The 6,000-nt window shown below is 36.1% G+C and overlaps 1 pseudogene; it reads right to left on the bottom strand.

The window, feature by feature from the left end:
* Positions 1 to 1,613: 1,613 nt before the first annotated feature.
* LOC139491057 (putative nuclease HARBI1) lies at positions 1,614 to 2,673 on the bottom strand (annotated as a pseudogene).
* Positions 2,674 to 6,000: the final 3,327 nt, after the last annotated feature.

Raw genomic sequence — 6,000 nt, 5'->3', positions numbered from 1 at the left:
TGAATCTCACGCTGGATCTCACGCTGGCACATGGGACACGGAGGACTCAAGACCACCTTCACTATGCGTACATCATGGCTCCTCGTCTGGTCAGAGTAGGTCAAAATCTGTTACGACCTCAACCGTGGTCTCGGGTGAACAGGATGCAAGTTAGCTGGATATCACCTTTACCGATACTCTGAATATCCCTCCTACTACATCACCTAGTGAGTTGGTCGAAATTGGTGTAATTATGAAATCTGTGTCTGCTGATTGACATTATAAGGACCAAATCTCATTTTGATCTTTGAATTTCTAAATTGTTTTATTGAAATATTTCTGATGGGTAATTTGATTGTGTCATTATATTTATTAAATTTTTAAGTTTAAACTTATTTCGCATTTTGATTATAAGTTTGATTTTAAACTGCTTGTTGATATGCTGTATTTATATTACAGCAAATTTGTATGAACATATTGCAAGGAAAATAGATGTACATGACACAAAACCTTACACACATTTTTACATTTTAGTATTAGTACAGCGCTTTGATTGCAGTTTTTCATTAAATCTTGAAGTAATTTCTTAAATCTGTATAATAATTTCAAAACAATTGTAGGATTGGAACTAATGTGTTTTAGTTTCACAGAATAAAACTGAATATGGAAATGGAGAATGTGTCAAAGAGACAACAACCTGACCAAATAGCAGAAAACAGTCCAAAGCACCAATGGTTGTTAAACAAAGTGAGAAATGCCGAATCCGAAGGCCGGCTTCAACTGGTCTGAAAACTAAAATATGTACTAGTTCAGTGAAGATGGATGTCACATCAAAACTGAGGCGGGGCTAAACATGTTTTGTGAGAAATCAACCTTCTTATTATAACTCTACCCCATGTAGAATAAACAAACACACAGCAATACGCACAGTTAAACTCAATTCAAAACTGCTCACAAGGAAGCTATTAAACCAAGAGTTCTAAATGGTGAAGTTAAAATCATCCCTTCGTTAATTTTAAGGGCGCCATCACGAGTTGGTTGACCATAATAGAATAACCGTAATCGTATATGTTACTTATGTGGTAACTACAATACTCTTCCCTTTTCATAAATGTGACCTACCGAATTAGACTGTTTACCGGATTTGTAATAACATAAGCAACACAACGAGTGCCACATGTGGAGCAAGATCTGCTTACCCTCCCGGAGCACCTGAGATCACTCCCAGCTTTTGGTGAGGTTAGTATTGCTTAGTTTTGATTTAGTTGTATATGTTGTTTCTTCTATAATAATATTTGTCTTTTCATTTTAAGTCATTGCGTTGTCAGTTTCTTTTCGATCTATGAGTTTGACTGTCCCTTTTGTATCTTTTGTCCCTCTTAAAAGAATTCCGATGTCAGAACCTTTTAACATTTAATATACACAGTAACTGTAAAATATCACAGAAAAAATTTGAAGAAAAGTTCCGGTATACATTTTCATTTCCATAACTCATAAATAAAAATTAATAAACATTAAACAACTAATTATTATGCCATGAAATAAATACTAGTAATGTCACAAGTTAAACTCCTTTGTTAATTTGAAAGCCCATTAATACATACAAGATGAGACATATACATCATGGTATTCTGTCATTTTTCATAACGTTTGAGATATTGTCTCTGCCTCTTTCCCTGCACTCTTGCACGGTTAGCACCCTGGACATTAACAACGTCAAGCATGTTTTGACCCAATCTCCATTCTCCGGGTATGATCGTTGCGTTTTCGACATTTTCACGATCAATTTGGTTGATGTTCATAATTGGGTAGCGTATTCTCATCAAGTTGTGGAGACAGACACACGCCTGTACGATGATTCTAACATTGTCAAGAGAATGTTGCATGGTGGACAACAGTATTTGAAATTTCTGAAACATTATGCCAAACGCATTTTCCTTTACTCTGCGTACTCTTGACAACCTGTAGTTGAAGATCCTTTCTTCTACTGTCATGTTACGAAAAGAAAAAGGCTTCATCATGTCAGTTCTCAGTTGAAAGGCATTGTCAGCAAGAAAGCATATGGCATGTTTCTGTCATCTCCAGGAAGTGGCTAAGGATCAGGAAAGCCAATGGTCTTGTTCTGTAGTACTTCTTTCAGCTCACACTCGTTGTATATTAGTCCTTCTGAAGCTGCTCCATCTGCCCCAACATCAAGCCAGATAAATTTCTAATCCGCATCCACAAGGGCCATAAGGACTATTGAGAAAAAAATAAGTTATAATAAGTAGATCCAGTATTTGGTGGGCACTTGCACGCAACGTGCTTTCCGTCCAACGCACCGCACACATGTGGGAAGTTCTATCTGCCGAGAAATTCATTTGCTATTTCCTTCCACTATGCTGGGGTAGTGGGACATGCGATTACCTCTGTAGCGTACTCATCAATGATGGCTTGGCAGACTTTAGGGACAAATATTGACATGGTGTTACTGGGAACCCTGAAGTCCCACTTAATACTACTGTAACTGTCGCCGGGTGTTAGATGTATCATTGTACAGGCAAACTTCAGTCCTGGATCTAGGGCTTTCCTCCACCAGGTATCTTTTTTGGTAATTCGGAGTGTGATTCGAGCCAACACTTCATCGTACAGGTCCATGGGCAGCCTCATGTAGTTGGTGAAAGCGTCTGGGTCTTCTTCTCTCAGCTCTCTCATCAATGTGTCGTACTGGCCGAGCTGCCCCCTTCTAGATATCCAGGGATTGACCCAGTATCTTCTATTTCTACCGAATCGCTGTGCCCTTCTTTTTAAACAATATTTGGCAACAGATGGTCTTCTTCTTCTTCCAATTCCATAAGATCAACCTGCTGTAGAATTCTCAGCATACGAGCACATTTCATGGTGGACCGGTCAAAGTACTGTCAATGAATGACACTCTCACACACATACACACGTGCTACTTAGGACATTAGCAGCGCATCTGAATCTTGAATTGCACACATCTAAAATCCTACACCTATCGTCATATTCGGGATGATGTCGAAATGCAATCCTATTACAGTCTGGTGTACCTCATTGCAAACGGCTTAGTCTGGACTCAGTCGTTTCATGTTCTGTAAGAGTCGGGACTCTGACGTTGGTATTATTGTCGAATTTCGTATTAATAACGTGACTGTTACGGAACAGTTTCGGCAAAGACGGTTCGTATTCGGCAATATCTGAATGCAATCTGGACACATCGGAAAAAAAAAACAGCGATGACAAATTTCTCCAGATCATCCCCGTTCCATAGGACACCGTCTAGAAAACACAGGACATAGGTAGCAATACACAGTTAGGAAAAAAACTAAAAAAATTTTTAAACACCCTCTTTCCCCTCCTGTCTAACAAAGAAGGCTTTATATGTGTGGTATGCATGTATATACTTATAAAAAGAAAATCTTCCATAGACTTGATTTCTAATTGTCATAAGGGTGAAATATAATCCCTTTTATGTGTAACCATGGCAACAATCTGCATTTCTTAGATACAAAATATAGCAAAAAAGGGGGGTGAACAAGTCACAAAAGTCTCCAAAATTTGGTCTAAAGGAAAATTTCAATCAATTACAGTGATACCTTTCCTAAATCCATAGGTTTATATCTTTCAAGTGGTCAAACAAAAATCATATGCTTTTCTGCTCGTTTTTCCATAAAATTGAATTGAAAAGATCGAGCGCAAAATATTTGTTGATAAACACTACAATAATTTATGTACCTATGGACGGTACTGTCAATCATATAAATGGCCTATAAAACATGTTAAAAACAATCTAAATGTTCATATAAACCCACTAAGAAGGCTATATTATTCTTCAAGTATCTAAAAATCAATTTTATTGTACAAAAACTTACATATTTAAAAAATTCACAGGGGCCATAATGCGAAACTAAACTTCTAACTGTGTATTGCTGCCATAGCTACGATTTTGATCCGATACAGCAGAATCTGTCACGACATAGTCACGATTGTAATCCGACTAGACAAAATCGGCTGAGTTCCCCCGAATGTTACGGGACGCACTGTCGGGGTGCTTGGACGACCTGTGCGAACTATTCCCGATCCGTACGAATATGGTACGAACGTATACGACTTCGTAAAGACAATGAGAGAACATTGTAGATCATTGAGGATAGTATCCCGATTTTTTTTTTATTTTTATGTCTTAGCGCTGTCGGATCTCAAACGGGGGTACTAATCGGCACTGCGTGAACCCCGCATTACAGTAGTAAAATCTGAAATAGTTCGCCTTTCACAATGGACTAATAGTAATCCCGTTCTTAATCCGATTTGTAACTTACGCATGGTAAAATTCGACCGAGTCTGTCACGACTGTGTTCCGATTCTACAGAATGTAATCCGACAGAGATCAGACAGTGACCAGACAGTGAACCGACGCTGACGGAAGTTATCCGTAAGAAAACTGTCGCATATTCGAGATGATCAAATACTGTCGGAACGTAATCCTATTACAGTCCGCTCTACAGCATTGCAAACGGCTTTGTCTGGTCTTAGTCGTATTATGTCTGTAATAGTCGGGACTCTGACGTGAGTATCATTGACGAATTTTGTATTAATAACGGGACTGTTACGGAACGGTTTCGACAAAGATGGTTCACATTCGACAAGATCTTGGTGCAATCTGGACTCAATCGGCAAACAAAAACAGCAATGGAAAGTTTTTCAATATCCTTCGCGTACCAGAGATAGTAATCTGACTTTTTCAGTTTTCGTGTCTTGTCGCTGTCTGATCTCAAACGGGAGCAATAATCGGCAATGTGTGAACACCGTATGAAATCAAAATTATAAACATATTTAAACCGTCCTTGATAGGGCTCTTCCCGATTACAATTGACAAAAGTCAAGATCAAGATCCAGTAAACCGGTGTCTTGAAATTCAAACTTTTATTTTCTTTAGTCAAAACATTTATTTAATCACGACAACACTCAGATATTGTTCAGAAAACATCAAAATTCTGCCTTTGCTGGTGTGTTTTGTATATGCGTGTGTTTTTGTTTTTGTTTTTTTTTCTTATACGGTGACCCTGTACTTTAAAAGATCCTGTCAGTATGTTATTGCTCTATAATATGTCATTATGATATATTTCTATTATGAATTAGAATATACGTTGAACCACAAACGTCAAAATTATTCAATAATAATAATAATAATAATAATAATAAATTCTTTATTTAAAGAGGGTAACTCAATTAGAAATAGTCTAATTTTCATTGAGGCCCTCAAACAAAATACATGCATACAGTTAACATTCATACATTCATACATTAATTTACAATATATATTACTAGTATATACACAATTCAATCATTGAAATATACAAAGGGTAATAAATGACAATATTTGATATAGTTTTGTTAGAGGAAAACAAATTAGTTGACTTGCATATAATTTTCAAGAAAATGATTATAACTATGTTTCTTGAATAATTCCACATTAGGACATTTTTTTATTTCGAGTGGTAAATTATTCCATACTTTGGTTGCAGAATAATGAAAAGATTTTTTATAAAAATTTGTATTTGGTCTTGGAACAAAAAGATCATTATTAGAGACAGATCGTAAGTTGTGGCGTTGCACATCATCAATATTTTGTATTGATAAGTAATCAGGTGTTAGCCCATTTACAATTTTATACATTAGAATTGATTGTTGGTATTTTATTCTTTTGGTAAAAGATAGCCATTTTAAAAAAGAAAACATGAAATTAGATGGAATAGAAATATCGCATTCCAGTATAATTCTTGCTACTCTTTTTGAAGTTTTATGATTTTATCTGAATATTTTTGTAATAAATTTTCCCAAACTGAACTACAATAGTTTATATATGGTTCAAAACAAAAACTTAAACAACTATCAGAATTATGTATTACCGTCAACGAAACATGTATTGAGAATGTCCATTCTTTCAAATTACTTGGAATAGACATTGATGAAAATTTAAGCTGGGAAGATCATGTTGATCGTATATGTAAAATTATCTCA

This window comes from Mytilus edulis, chromosome 1 (genome assembly GCF_963676685.1).
Source record: "Mytilus edulis chromosome 1, xbMytEdul2.2, whole genome shotgun sequence".
In the NCBI taxonomy this organism is placed as follows: Eukaryota; Metazoa; Mollusca; class Bivalvia; order Mytilida; family Mytilidae; genus Mytilus; species Mytilus edulis.
Note: the sequence above shows the minus strand (reverse complement) of the source record. Positions and strands in the feature narration are given on the sequence as shown.